The sequence below is a fragment of the Bubalus kerabau genome, chromosome 9 (assembly GCF_029407905.1).
Source record: "Bubalus kerabau isolate K-KA32 ecotype Philippines breed swamp buffalo chromosome 9, PCC_UOA_SB_1v2, whole genome shotgun sequence".
NCBI lineage: Eukaryota > Metazoa > Chordata > Mammalia > Artiodactyla > Bovidae > Bubalus > Bubalus kerabau.
The window spans coordinates 12919805-12936515 of record NC_073632.1 but is presented as its reverse complement, the minus strand read 5'-3'; positions in this window follow the sequence as shown (position 1 = coordinate 12936515).

Here is a 16711-nt window from a genome sequence, read left to right as displayed (position 1 = left end):
TCTGCAGGCCAGAAGGTAGTGTCACAATATATTTGAAGGATAAAAGGAAGAAACTTACAACCAAGAATATTCTACCCATGAAAGATACTGTTCAAATTTGAAGAAGATATTACGATTTTTATAGGCAAGCAAAATCCAAGAGTTCAGCACCATAAAACAAGCTTTACAAGAAATGTTAAAAGGACTTTTCTAAGTAGAGTAGAAAAGACCACAACTAGAAATATCAAAGCTATGAAAGAAAAAAATCTCATTGGTAAAGGCAAATATACAGAAAATGTAGTGCATCAATCACTTATACAGCTAGTGGGAAGATTAAAAGGTAAAAGAAGCAAAATTGCTGATATCTACAATAAGCAAAATGATACATAAAACAAAAAGTTTTAAACTATGATGACAAAAAAACTTAAATATGTATGGAGGGATAAAAATTCAGGATTGTTAAAATGTGTTTGAACTTAAGAAATTAGCAACTTAAAGGAATATATATATATATATATATATGTATATATAGCAATACATGTATGTGTATACATATACTCATCATGGTAGCCACAAAGCCAAAATTTATGATAGATACACACAAACAAAAAGAATCTAAACATATACAGTAAAGATAATCATCAAATCATAAGGCAATAGTAGAAGAAAGGAACAAATAAGAACCACAGAACAACCCCAAACCAATTAACAAAATGTCATAAATGCATACTTATCAACAACTCTTTTAATGTAAATGGGCTAAATGCTCTGGAAAAAGACATAAAGTGTCTGAATAGATACAAAAACAAAATTTACATATAACTACTTAGAAGATGTTCACTTTATATATAAAGACACATAGACTGAAAATAAGAGGATAGAAAATGGTTTTCCAAGCAAATGGAAAAAAAAAAAAAATCTGGGTAGCACTATCAATAGCAGATGAAATAGCCATTAAAACACACTGTAACATGAGACATAGAAGGATATTAAATAATAGTAATAAAGAGGTCAATTTAGGAAGAACATATAACAATTTTAAACATATGCATCCAACACAGGAGCAGCTATGTATATAAAGCAAATATTAACAAATATAAAGGAAGAAATTGATAGTAGCACAATAATAGTATTGGAGTGTAACACAGCATTTATACCAACAGACACATCAAACAGACAGAAAATGAGTAATAAATATTAGCTTGTTTGCAAATTACATGATACTACACACAAAAAAAATCCTAAAACTATCATGAAAAAAATTACTAAAATTAGCAATGAATTTGATGAGGTTGCAAGATACAAAATTACTATACAGAAATTTATTTTATACACTAAAAATGAACTATCATTAAGAGAATTTAAGAATATAATCTCATTTAGTGTCACATTAAAATAATAAAATACTTAGTAACAAGTATAACTAAGAATGTAAAATCCTGTCCTCAGAAAACTATAAGATGCCAATGAAAGAAACTGGAAGACAAAAACAAATACATGTGAGGATATGCTGTGCTCATGGATTGGAAGAATTAATATTGTTATAATGATTATACTACCCAAGGCAATCTACAGATTTAATGCCATCCCTATCAAAATAGCAGTGTTCCTTTTCACAGAGCTATAACAAATAATTTTAACATTTGTACAATATCATAATAGACCTTGATACCTAAAAAAATCTTATGAAAGAATATCAGTGCTGGAGGTATCACAGTCCCTGATTTCAAACTTTACTACAAAGCTACAGTAATGAAACAGTATGGTACACACACACACAAATAGATGCATGGATCAATGGAGCAGAAAAGAAAATGCAGATATGAATCCACACTTACATGGAAAATTAATCTATGACAAAGGAGGCAAGAACATACAATGGAGGAATAAGATGGGGAAATCACCTTCCTCCCTACAATAATATAAAAAATGCATCTGCATGTGGAACAACTCTTACAGAACAATTTTTGAATGCTGGCAGAAAATATTCAGAGCATGAGGTAGGGCAAAAAATATAAGAAAATAAAGGGGCAAACAATTTGAGATGGGGACTTTTGCTTCAAGGGGGGAGCCATGAAAAAGAACAAGTTTTCACACACTTGGAATCTCTGTCATTGGTAGGGATAGGATGGCGTGGGGGGTGGGGTGGGGGCTTCAGAACCTTAGAGGGGAATACAACAGATGCTCAGAAGATAAAATGGAGATAATTCATTACAAGGATCATTGTTGACCAACACTTCCCAGCTGAGACAATGCTTGCTGCACACCCACCATGGTGAGTGGGGATTGGAAACTGAGGCTCAGGCTTTGGGTATTGGACCCCGTGGTGAGGATTGTGGTTGACTGTCATGAGATGCTCTGCAGGGACTAGTACAACATAGCTAAGGGAGTCCAGGGAAAAGCAGGAACCTGGCAGAAAAGCAAGATATCACTGCACGAAGACCCTCTAATTCCCTGTGCTTGCAGACCACAGGGCCTTGCCTTTATGAGTGGCATAGGTGGGGTGAGCTACGATTGTGGACTGTGACCTCAGTGGTAGATATGCCAAAGCCAGCGGGAGTGCTAAAGTTGGGGTAAAAATTGCGGCTGCAGTCGCAGAGGTAATGCATCTGCTCCAGAGTTGCCACCAAGCTGTGAGCAAGTACAAGTCATTGCCCCCGCCTTCCCAGGAGCCTGGGCAACGCGTCTCTGCTGAAAGACGCATGATCTGGGGCCATCTCCTCAAGGGGAGTGCACAAACTGCCTCAGTCAGTCAGTTCAGTTGCTCAGTCATGTCCGACTCTTTGTGACCCCATGAATTCCAGCATGCCAGGCCTCCCTGTCCATCACCAACTCCCGGAGTTCACGCAAACTCATGTCCATCGAGTCAGTGATGCCATCTAGCCATCTCATCCTCTATTGTCCCCTTCTCCTCCTGCCCCCAATCCCTCCCAGCATCAGAGTCTTTTCCAAAGGGTCAACTCTTCACATGAGGTGGCCAAAGTACTGGAGTTTCAGCTTTCGCATCATTCTTTCCAAAGAACACCCAGGGCTGATCTCCTTCAGAATGGACTGGTTGGATCTCCTTGCAGTCCAAGGGACTCTCAAGAGTCTTCTCCAACACACAGTTCAAAAGCATCAATTTTTTGGTGCTCAGCTTTCTTCACAGTCCAACTCTCACATCCATACATGACTACTGGAAGAACTTGACTAGATGGACCTTTGTTGGCAAAGTTATGTCTCTGCTTTTGAATATGTTATCTAGGTTGGTCATAACTTTACTTCCAAGGAGTAAGCGTCATTTAATTTTATTTTTTAACAAACTGCCTCAGACTGTAGCAATTTCCCACAAGCCTCCCCACACATCCCAATTGTGGCTACAAACGCCACCCTCTCCCCAGCCTGACTGAGCAAGTGAGCCCTAGTAAGCTGCTATCATTGTCCCTTCTTATTTGGTCAGGAAACAGACCCTAGAGGGTGACCTACAAGCAGAGGTGGGGCCAAAATCAAAGCTGAGCACCAGAGGCTGTGTTACTGAACAAGCAGAATGAAATTCACTCCTCAGTAGCAGGTGCAACAGAGAAAATCCCTGCAGTTAGACTGAGACCTTGGAGTCTGGGGTAAATTGTGGACTTTGGAAGCAAGTACAATCTGGAGTAAGACCAGATCTGAAAGACTGACTTGACCCCACAGCACCCACAGGAGGTCCAGAGCCTTCTGAGAAATATTGGAGGACTTCCTGAGTAGGCAGATGGCCTGGCACTCAACTGTGGGGTGAGAAAAATGAGGGACACAGGAGGACATTCTTATCAGTACCATTCTATCTCTCTCTGTCTCTCTATCTACACACACACATTCACACCTATGAACATACCATATACATATATAGCATTTTTTTTCTTTTTCATATTATTCTACAGTTTATTTTTATTTATTTAATTTTTATCTTTAACTTACATTTTGGAGAAGGAAATGGCAACCCACTCCAGGACTCTTGCCTGGAAAACTCCATGGATGGAGGAGCCTGGTAGGCTACAGTCCATGGGGTGGCAAAGAGTTGGATACGACTGAGCGACTTCATTTTCTTTCTTTCTATAGTTCCTTTTGGAGAAGGAAATGGCAACCCACTCCAGTATTCTTGCCTGGAGATGCCCATGGACAGCAGGGGCTGGTGGGCTACAGTCTATGGGGTTGCAAAGAGTCAGACACAACTAAGCAACTAACACACACACACACACACACACACACACACACACACACAAACACACACCCCTTACATTTTCCTTTAAAATAAAAAGTTTTTTTTTTTCATTTTTAAATAAATATTTTTTTCTATTTTTACAGTACTCTAGTTATACTGCATTTTCCATGTTTTCAATATTGCATTTTTGATAGTTTACTTTTTAGTATTCATGTTCATTTCATTGGATTGATAGCTCTTCTTTTTTGGTTCCTATTTTTTATTCTTTTGCTCTTTTTTATCTCTTCTATTTGTGAATGTGTGAATTTCTTTGGGTATTTTGTCTGCTGAGTGTTGCTTTCATCATTTGTCTTGAGGTTTTTTCTGTCCATTCTTTTATGTTTGTTTGTTTATATGTTTTTTGCCTTCCTCCCCACCCCACCCCAATCTTTTTCTTTCTGTTCTCTGTTGTGTGGATGTGGGGTGTTGGTGCTACAATAATGGGTCAGGGTTGAATCTCCAAGGTAGGAAACCTGAGTCCAAGATATTAGACCACCAGAGAACTCTAGAACCCATGGAACATTAATTGGCAAGAGCTCACCCAGAGACCTCCATCTCAATACTAAGATCATGTCCCACCCAAAGCCAGCAAGCTCCAGTTTAGAATACTTCATGTTAAACCACCAGGAAACTAGGAACACAACTTTGTCCATTAGCAGACAGGCTGCCCAAAGATATAACAAGCCCCTAAACACCTTAAAACTCATCAATGAATGCTTCATTTCCTTTCAGACAGAAAAAATTCAGCTCCACCAATCAGAACAGGCACCAGTCCCCCCAACCAGGAAACCATCACAAGGCACTGGTCCAACCACACCCAATGGGCTCAGATTCCATAAATAAAAGGAACTATGACCATGCATCCTGCGCAAAGGAGACCCAAAGCACAGTAAATCAAACAAAATGATGAGAGAGAAACATGAACCAGGTGAAGAAACACGGTAAAAATCCACAAGAACACACAAAGAGTCAATAGGCAGTATACCCAAAGAAAATTTAAAGTAATGATAGTAAAGATGATCTAGGAGGCACAGATAACTAGAATGAAGGCACAGATGAAGAAGGTACAAGAAATGTTTAACAGGGACCAAGAGGAAACAAAGAATAGACAATCAGCAATGAATAACACATAATTGAGATTAAAAAGAAATACACTAGAGGGGATTAATAGCAGAATAACTGATACAGAAGAACAGAAAAGTGAGCTGCAAGATAGAATGGTGGAAATAACTGATGCAGAACAGAAAAAAGAAAAAAAGAATGAAAATAAATGAGGATAGTCTCAGAGACCTTTGGGGCAACATTAAGTGAAATATTTGAATTTTAGGGCTCTCAGAAGATGGATTTCCCAGGTGGCTCAGTGGTAAAGAACCCATCTGCAACTGCTAAAGACACAGGGGATCTGGATTTGGTCCCTAGTCAGGAAGATCCTCTGGAGGAGGAAATGTCACCCCACTGCTGGAAAATCATATAAACAGAGTAGCCTAGTGGACCAAAGTCTATGGGATTACAAAGAGTTAGACACAACTGAGCAAGGGAGCACATACATACACAGAGGAAGAGAAAAAGAATGGGAATGACCAAAGATTTGTAGAGACTATAGTCAGAAACTGCCCTCACATGGGAAAGGAAATAGCCATCCAACTTCAGGAAGCCCAGAGAGTCCCATGCAAAGAGAAACAGCCATGATAATAGGATCGTACATATCAATAATTGCACTAAATGTAAATAGGTTAAATCCTCCAACCAAAAGACACAAACCTGATTAATGGATACAAAAAAGGCAAAAATAATACTGCCTACAAAAGGCCTACTTCAGACCTAGGAATAATACAGACAGAAAGCAAGTGCCTGAAAAAAAAAAAAAAAAAAAAAAAGTAGCCCATGCAAACAGAAATCAAAAGAAAGCAGGAATAACAGTATTCATATCAGTTAAAATAAATTTTAAAATAAAACCCATTATAAAACGCAAAGAAGGATACTGCTGCTGCTGCTGCTAAGTCACTTCAGTTGTGTTCGACTCTGTGCGACCCCATAGATGGCAGCCCATCAGGCTCCCCCGTCCCTGGGGTTCTCCAGGCAAGAACACTGGAGTGGGTTGCCATTTCCTTCTCCAATGCATGAAAGTGAAAAGTGAAAGTGAAGTCACTCAGTCGTGTCCGACTCTTAGTGACCCCATGGACTGCAGCCTAGCAGGCATTTTCCAGGCAAGAATACTGGAGTAGGGAGCCATTGCCATCTCCAAGGAAAGACACTACAAAATGATAAAATGATCAATCCAAGAAGAACATCTAAAAATTACAAATACATATGCATCCAACATAGGAGAACCTCAATACACGAGGAAAATGTTAACAAGTATTAAAGGGAAAATCAAAAGTAACACAATAATAATGGAGGTCTTTAACACCCCACTCACACCAGTAAACAGATCATCCAGATATAAAATTAATAAGGAAACAGGAGCCTTAAATGACACATTGGCCCAGATATACCTAATTGATATCTGCAAGATATTTCATTACAAAAAAAAAAAAAAAATAGAAGTCACTTTTTTTCTCAAGAGCACATGGAACATTCTCCAGGATAGATCACATCTTGAATCACAAAGCAAGCCTTGGAAATTTAAGAAACTTGGAATTCTATCAAGTATTTTTTTTTTGTTTCTGACCACAATGTTATAAGATTAGATATCAACTACAGGGAACAACAACAACAACAACAAAAACTGTAAACACACAAACACATGGAGGCTAAACAACACACTTCTGAATAACCAAGGGGTCATTGAAAAAATCAAAGAGGAAATTAAAAAAAAATCAAGAAGCAATTAATAATGAAAATACAAGTCAAAATCTGTGGGATTCTGTAAAAACAGTGCTAAGAAAGGAAGTTTATAGCAACATAAGTCTAACTTATTTAAAAAAAATCAAATAAACTGCCTAAACTTACATCTTAAGCAACTAGAAAAAGAAGACCAAAAAACCAGAACAAAATAAAGTTATTTGAAGGAAAGAAATCATAAAGATGAAAGCAGAAGTAAATTTAAAAAATAAACTGAGATAATAGCAAAGATCAATAATGCTAAAAGTTGGTTCTTTGAGAAGATAAAACTGAAACACCATTAGCCAGATTTAAATCAATAAAATTATAAAGGAAAAGAAATTATGACATACAATGCAGAAATACAAAGGATCATAAGAGACTGCTACAAGCAACTATATGGCATTAAAATGAACAACCTGGAAGAAATGGACAAATTCTTCAAAAAGTATAACCTTCAAGACTGAACCAGAAAGAAATAGAAAATATAAATATAGCAATCACAAGCACAGAAATTGAAACTGCGATAAAAAAAAAAAATATTCCAACAAACAAAAGTCCATGGCCAGATGGCTTCATACGTGAATTCTACCAAATTTGTAGAGACTAGCTAACATAGAGAGCAGAGTCTGACACTCTGTGATGACCTAGAGGGGTGGAATCCAGGGGAGTGGAGGGGATGGAAGTTCAAGAGGGAGTAGTTGTGTATAGATAGATAGATAGATATTACTCATCCATAAATACGAATGACATTTTGTCATTTGCAAAAACTTGGATTGACCTAGAGGGTAATACTCTTAATAAAATAAGACAAACCAAAAAAAGACAAATACTGTTTGCCATCAGTTAAGGCACTGAGAATCATGCTCTAGTAATAACTGAACTACAACTTTTTACTTTCCAGATGTGTATTTTATTGAAGACATTAATTTTTGCCCAACATGCTATGAAATTTTTCTCAAAAAAAGGTTTGCCTTTCATGAAAAAAGTGGGAATATAAAATCTTTTATTTTCTTATTTTATGTTAAATATATGTGCACTTGATATCTTATTTACTATGGAAAGGCAAGGAAAACAGAGTAAGGAAAGCACTTAAGAATTAAAGTCTCATAGAAGTTTGGTTTGAATTTGTAAAAAGTACATATTATTTTTTTCATATGAGAGAAAAATGCATACTATATATATATATATATATATATATATATATATATACAGAAATACACACACACACACACACACACACTCATTCCAAAGAGAAGGTACAGACTGTATGAAGACATCTAGAAGAAAGGAAACATAGGTCATCCAATCATGATCTTACAATTTGCCTATTGTTTTCCTGAGGCAGAACAGAGGGGAGAGGAAGAATTATTGATGGCAGATTCTAGAGCCAGAGAACCTGGATTCCAATGCAGACTTTGCCCTTTAGTAACTGTGTGATTGTGGCTGAGTTATTTTACTGCTCTGCCCTTCCTCAGCTGTCTAAAAGGAAATAATGGCAGTGTCTGCTTATAGGATTGGTATGGGTAAAGCATTTAGAATTGTACCTGAATCATAGTAATCACTATAAAAGTATACCTGTGGGGGATTCATTTTGATGTTTGGCAAAACTAATACAATTATGTAAAGTTTAAAAATAAAATAAAATTAATTAATAATAATAAAAAAAAAAGAATGGAGCAGGAGAGGACATTGGGGCAAAATCAGGAATGACTTTAATATGGGGATTAATTTTACTCTGAAGAAAATGGAGGAGCTCTCCAAGATGTTTACTGATGAATGTGTTAGTATTAGATATGAAAATGTTTGAAAAGTCACTTGTGACTCATGGGGTAAATGAATCTAGAGGAGGAGAAATTTTAAAATGTTCCCCATTTGGGAGATTATTGTAGAAAGAGGGTGGAGATAAGGAATGGGTTTTATATACATTTAGAGAACAGATTATGTTATCTAGTAATTGAATAGCCATAGTGGGTGAAGGAGAAAGGGGTGTGCATATCTAAGCTGTCTATAGGGATACTGGTGTGAATGCCTCAGAGGATGGTGGCAAGGTGAATAAAGCGTGTGAGAGTAAGCAAAGGCACAGCCTACCTGGAAAATATGCAGTGTATTGGCCTCCAAATAAAAAAGCAAATCGGCACTGAATTCTTTCTTTCCAATTTAATGAATTAAAGGTTTATTGTAAGTACATTTTTTTATTTTCAAGAGGTTGACACTATCATGGAAAATACTGCATATTAAATAGTTTAAGATAAACAAATCATAAGTTCATACATTTAAGCAACACTAATGAATAAAAGGAGATTGTTTTAATTGGTCCTTTTAAGTTATAACAGATGTTTTAATTTTCTTCTGCTTTACTCTCAAATTTTCATAATTTTTGTTAATATAAATGGAAAGTAAAAAAAATATAGTTTTGAGATCAAATTTTTTGACAAACCAGATTTAAAAATGAAAATAACAATTAATTTTAATAAGGCTTATGAATATGGCATTACTTAAATTAAATCAGAGTTCCATATGTACAAGTAAGAAAGGGAATTAGTATTTAGCTTTGATTAATATTCCAACCTCTAGGAAGCAGCATTACAAAAGATTTTCTTGTAGACCGTATTTAGATATTCTCTTTGCATTAAAGTATTCCAACTTTTTTTCTTTCTGTTAAGATTTCTTATTATTCAGTTTGGCAGTTCTCAAAACAGATGTGTGCAGATTGCTATATCAGACAGCTATATCAAACAGTTTATGACAAAGATCCTGGTTACACAATATGATTATTTCTGTAAATATTTAAAGTGCAGCATTGTTTTAAGAGGATATATATATATATATATATATATATATATATAAATCATCTGTATATATATATTTATATCTGTATGTATATCATCTGTATATATATACAGATGATATAAATTCTATATGGTGTACTGTATCCATAAATATATATAAGCTAAGGTATAATGAATATGCACTAATATTAACCACAAATGTATCTGAAATATAAAAGTGTAGGGAATGGAATCATGTGGCAAATGTTCTGTGGTAACTGAATGGGAGTAATCTTTGGGAATTATATAAAAAAAATAAATAATTAATTAAAATAAAAATAAGAGTTGTGTTTGATGTAGCCACAGGAAGCATATCCAAGAATATAATGGCAGTTTAATAATTTATTTTTTTCTTAAAAATACAATGTATTTTCAAGCAGCAATGGGTACACTCCCCTATTAAGTACATTTAATGCCATTAAAAGAGCTGCTGTGAGAAACCATATAGCTGGTGAGCCTATAGATCAAATGACACATTATATGAGATATAACCAGTTCTCAAAATATTGCATATTACCCAAACTGTCAGAGACATTTTAAATAACTTTGTGCATACACTGAAAACAGATATATCAAAAAAGATATTTCCTAAATGGAGTCAGATTTCACAAATCAAGTGACTCAGTATTAGAATAAATTTGTAATTCTAGCACTCTGTAAGAAAGTATACCTAACTAACATCCTTAAACTTTTTGATGATCACTGAATAGTCTTTACATTATTCTATGACAAGCACGACATCACTTTACCAACAAAGATCTGTATAGTCAAAGCTATGGTTTTCCAGGTAGTCAAGTAAAAATGTGGAAGTTGGACCATAAAAAAGACTAAGCACTGAAGAATTGATGCTTTCAAATTGTGGTGCTGAAGAAGACTCTTGAGAGTCCCCTGAACTGCAAGGAGATCAAACCAGTCAATCCTAAAGGAAATTAATCCTGACTATTCACTGAAAGGGGAGAAGGCAATGACATTCCACTCCAGTACTTTTGCCTGGAAAATCCCAATGGATGGAGGAGCCTGGTGGGCTGCAGTCCATGGGGTCGCTAGAGTCGAACACGACTGAGCGACTTCACTTTCACTTTTCACTTTCATGCATTGGAGAAGGAAATGGCAACCCACTCCAGTGTTCTTGCCTGGAGAATCCCAGGGATGGGGAAGCCTGATGGGCTGCCGTCTCTGGTGTCTCACAGAGTTGAACACAACTGAAGCGACTTAGCAGCAGCAGCAGCATTCATTGAAAGGACAGATACTGAAGTTTCAACACTTTGGCCAGCATATCTGAAGAGCTAACTCATTGAAAAAGATCCTGATGCTGGGGAAAGATTGATGGCAGGAAGAGAAGGGGGTGACAGAGAATGGGATTGTTGGATGGCATCACCTACTCAATGGACATGAGTTTGATCAAACTCTGGAAGTTAGGGAAGGACAGGGAAGCCTAGCTAGCGTGTTGCAGCCCATGGGGTTTCAAAGAGCCAAACATGACTTAGAGACTAAACAACACAACAATGTGACAAAGACACTGAAATAAAGATATAAAAAAAAATTAGAAAAGTTAATGCTCTTTCATATAAAATTGATACTCTGCATCCTCAATTCAAAAGAGAAAACCAGTCTTATAAAAGAATATATAACATATACATATAAGCAAATACATTTGTATTCATGTGAAAAAAAAAATGTTAGTCGCTCAGTCGTGTCTGATTCTGCAACCCCATGAACTGTAGCCCCCCAGGCTCCTCTGTCCATGGGATTTTCTCAGCTGGAGAAATTACTGGAGTGGGTAGCCATTCCCTTCTCGAGAGGATCTTCCCAACCAATGGATCAAACCCAGGTCTCCTGCATTGCAGGCAGATTCTTTATTGTCTGAGCCACAGTGGAAGCCCTGGGTATACATGTGTATATCTGTAATTTTGGTCAAGATAATAGTGAATAACTTATGCAGAAATTCACTCATAACAGCAACTGTAATTTTTTTTAATTAAAAAAAAAAAACAACAACAACAACAACTCCCTGTGGACCTTAAATGAAACAAACAGATAAAGCAATTGTGGAAGTAGAAACCAGAATAGAAAATGGACAATGATGTCCTGAAGTTTAACTCTTGTGAAGGAAAGATAATTTAATTCTTCTGTGTATGACCAAGGATTTGACCTATATTTACCACATGGACCAAAGATTTACAAAATGCATACACTGCTTGAGACTGTTACTTTCTACTTGTGACCAGATAGATTGACACAGCCTCTCACAATGTGATAACAGAGCACTGGCTCATGGAATAAATATTCAATAACCCTCCATGATATTGCAATTAAGTTACCGATATATTAATGTTTTCTCCATGAGACTTGATAGGAAAGGCAGAGAGAAGGTGAGAATGAAAATAAAGTTGTTATGCAATGGAGCTCTACTGTTTGTGGTTGCTGTTGTTCAGTCACTCAGTTGTGTCTGACTCTTTGAGACTCCATGGACTGTAGCACGCCAAGCTTCCCTGTCCTTCACTATCTCCCAGAGCTTGCTCAACCTCATGTCCATTGAGTCGGTGATGCCATCCAATAATCCCAGTCTCATCCTCTGTTGTCCCCGTCTCCTCCCGCCTTCACTCTTTCCCAGCATCAGGGTCTTTTCCAATGAGTCAGTTCTTCACATCAAGTGGAAAAAGCATTGGAGCTTCAGCTTCAGCATCTGTCCTTCCAATGAATATTCAGGGTTGGTTTCCTTTAGGAATGACTGGTTTGATCTCCTTGCAGTGCCTTTGATCTCCAAGGGACTCTCAAGAGTCTTCTTTTCTCCAGCACCACAGTTAAAAAGCATCAATTCTTTGGCACTCAGCCTTCTTTGTGGTACAACTCTCACATCTGTACATGACTACTAGAAAAACCATAGCTTTGACAATACAGACCTTTGTCTTCATCCTGCTTGGCATTTCTCATGATGTACTCTGCATATAAGTTAAATAAGCAGGGTGACAATATACGGCCTTGACATGCTTGCTGCTTATAAAATCAGTATACACAAACATTGATAGAAAGGCAAGATGCCTTTAATCAAAATACTGGCAATCTGTAAGATGGTGGACTCAGCATCCTCCAAAAACACTGCCATGAAAACTTTTAAAGGGAAACAGGGATATAACCTCAGTTGATCATTGAGATGGGGAGTCAAAGTCATCACTGTTCCCTACCATATGTAGGCTTGTGTGCAAGCTTGTCAAGTTCTTATAATCTTTCTCTAGATGCTATCTTGTTTGCACAGTCTGTGAGATTACCGAAGGGGATCTCTAGGGAAGAGATCTGGTTATCTCTTAATTACCTATCCTTCATTTCTACTTCTTCAATCTGTTGGAAAAAAAGCAATAAGTCAGGCAAAATTGAGTAGACCCTGTGGGTGCCTGGTTTAAAGTTAGACAAAAGAATAGCTCTGGCAGAGATTTGTTGCCCAAAATTAAAAAAAAAAAAAAAAAAAAGGCTAACAAACACATGAAAAGATGCTCAAATCACTCATTATCAGAGAAATGCAAATCAAAATCACAATGAGGTACCATTTCACACCAGTCAGAATGGCTGCTTTCCAAAAGTCTACAAGCAATAAATGCTGGAGAGGGTGCAGAGAAAAGGGAACCCTCTTACACTGTCAGTGGGAATGCAAACTAGTACAACCATTATGGAGAACAGTGTGGAGATTCCTTAAAAACTGGAAATAGAACTGTCATATGACCCAACAATCCCACTGCTGGGCATACACACTGAGGAAAACAGAATTTAAAGAGACACATACATCCCAGTGTTCATCGCAGCACTGTTTATACTAGGACATGGAAGCAATCTCCATCAGCAGACGAATGGATAAGAAAGCTGTGGTACATATACACAGTGGAGTATTATTCAGCCATTAAAAAGAATATATTTGAATCAGTCCTAATGATGTGGATGAAACTGGAGGCTATTATACAGAGTGAAGTAAGCCAGAAAGAAAAACACCAATACAATATACTAACACATATATATGGAATGTAGAAAAATGGTAATGATACCCCTATATGCAAGACAGCAAAAGAGACACAGATTTATAGAACAGTCTTTTGGATTCTGTGGGAGAGGGCGAGGGCAGGATGATATGGAAGAATGGCACTGAAACATGTAAATTATCATATGTGAAACGAATTGCCAGTCTAGGTTCGATTCATGAGATACAGTGCTCAGGGCTGGTGCACTGGGATGATCCAGAGGAATGGGATGAGGAAGGAGGTGGGAAGAGGGTTCAGGAAGGGGAACACATGTACACCCATGGTAGATTCATGTCAATGTATGGCAAAACCAATACAGTATTGTAAAGTAATTAAATACATAAATAAAACTGAGGAAAAAAATAAGTAAAACATAAAAATAAACAAAAATAATCATAGTAAAAAAAAAAAAGGTTTTCCCTGCCAAAAGCCACTTACAAAGTCACCAAAAAAAAAAAAAAAAAAAGAGGAGGTGGAAGAAGAGAGGATGGAGGAAAAAGAAACTACCAGTAAAGATAAATTTGTAAACTAAAAGAGAAGGAAATTAAAAAAAAAATACAATTTTATGAAGGCAGTTTATAAATGTGCTTAAGTTATTCAGAACTAAAGGAAATAATTACATCCATGACCAAAGACAGGAGCTTATGAAAAAAGCAAAAAATATAAATAGGAAACATGAATATGAAAAATAAATAAATAAAAATGAAAAAAAAATAAAAATAAAAAGCACATCAATAATTTAACTATTCTGTAGAGTGAGTTCAGTAAGGCAAGGTTCAAGCACACCTTTCATAGTTACTCCAGAAGTAAGACCAACAGGAAATAATGAAAAGGTAATGTGCTTCCCAGGTGTCACTAATGATAAAGAACTCACTTGCCAATGAAGGGGACATAAGAGATGTAGATATGATCCCTGGGTGAGGAAGATACCCTGGATGAGGAAATGGCAACCCACTCCAGTACTCATGTTGGGATAATCCCAAAGAAAAAGGAACCTCATGGGCTATAGTTCATGGAGTTGCAAAGAGTCGGACATGACTGAGCATCTGAGCAGCATAGCCAATATTCAAATAGATACAATCTGCAAATTCTCTTAAATTAAGAAAGATATATGAACTTCAAATGAAAAGGCACATAAAGGAAACTAGTTTTGAAATAATATAAAAAAAGTTACAAAGAACCTAAAAGCAAAATATATGAGAAAATACTAAAGGTAACTAAAAAGAAAATTTAGAACAGTTTATGAACAACAAAAATAGATATATAAAAAAAAATTCACACTCAAAAATAATTTCCAAAAGGCACTAAAATACCAGCTTCAATTCTTATGGAAAATAAAATATATATCTTTCAAAACTTAAACAAATATATACAAATGTGTGTGTCCTTTGATATTGTGGCTGAAACAAATTTGATCAAAGAAAGTATGCTTAGCAAATACTTAGTACAATATGATAACAAATATAATTAATTTAAAATGATAATGATTAACTTACAGTTTAGTTAAGAATGGCAAATCTAAAATACTACTCAATGATAACAAATAAGATCTAGAAAAGGAATCAGCCTAAATGTTCATTGACATGTAAATGGATAAAGATGTGGTGTATATATTATAGAGCACTACTCAGCCATAGAAAAGAATTAAATATTGCCATTCACAGCAACATGGATTGACCTAGAGATCATCATGATAAGTGAAGTAAGTCAAAAAGAGAAAGACAAATATCATATGATATCGGAGAAGGCAATGACACCCCACTCCAGTACTCTTACCTAGAAAATCCCATGGATGGAGGAGCCTGGTAGGCTGCAGTCCATGGGGTCGTGAAGAGTCAGACGCGACTGAGTGACTTCACTTTCACTTTTCACTTTCACGCAATGGAGAAGGAAATGGCACCCACTCCAGTGTTCTTGCTGGGAGAATCCCAGGGACCTCAGAGCCTGGTGGGCTGCCTTCTATGGGGTCGCACAGAGTTGGACATGACTGAAGCAACTTAGCAGCAGCAGCAGCATTTATATATGAAATCTAAAATATGATACAAATTAACTTATTTACAAAACAGAAACAGACTTATTACCATAGAAAGCAAATTTATGGTTGCTGCTGCTACTGCTGCTAAGTCGCTTCAGTCGTGTCCGACTCTGTGCGACCCTATAGACGGCAGCCCACCAGGCTCCCCCATCTCTGGGATTCTCCAGGCAAGAACACTGGAGTGGTTGCCATTTCCTTCTCCAATGCATGAAAGTGAAAAGTGAAAGTGAAGTCTCTCAGTCGTGTCTGACTCTTCACGACCCCATGGACGGCAGCCCACCAGGCTCCTCCATCCATGGGATATTCCAGGCAAGAGTACTGGAGTGGGGTGCCATTGCCTTCTCCGAACTTATGGTTACAGAAGTATAAGTGAATCACTTTGCTGTACACCAGAAACTAACACAAGATTGTGAACCAGCTATACTTATTTAAAAAATATTTAAAAATCCAGAAAATAATATAGATATATTAAACTTTTTTTTTGGTGTAGAAAGCTGTTCAGGTAAATTATTAAAGAAGGAAATCATCATAGGGAAAAGCACATACTAACAGATACAGAGAAAACATTTAAATACAAAATAACACTTAGAAATGATTCAAATATATTGTTATAGCAATTTTTACAAATTAATAACATTAAAAGCATAGACACAGATTTTAAAACAAACTATAAATCGAGTTATTTCACTCTTAAAAGAGAAAAATAAGAAACAGTAAAATTTGAGCAATACCTTAGAAATATACAGGTTAAAAAGATTGTACCATATTTTAGTGTCTTATTTTATTTATTGAAGAAATTTATGTATGTATGTTTTTA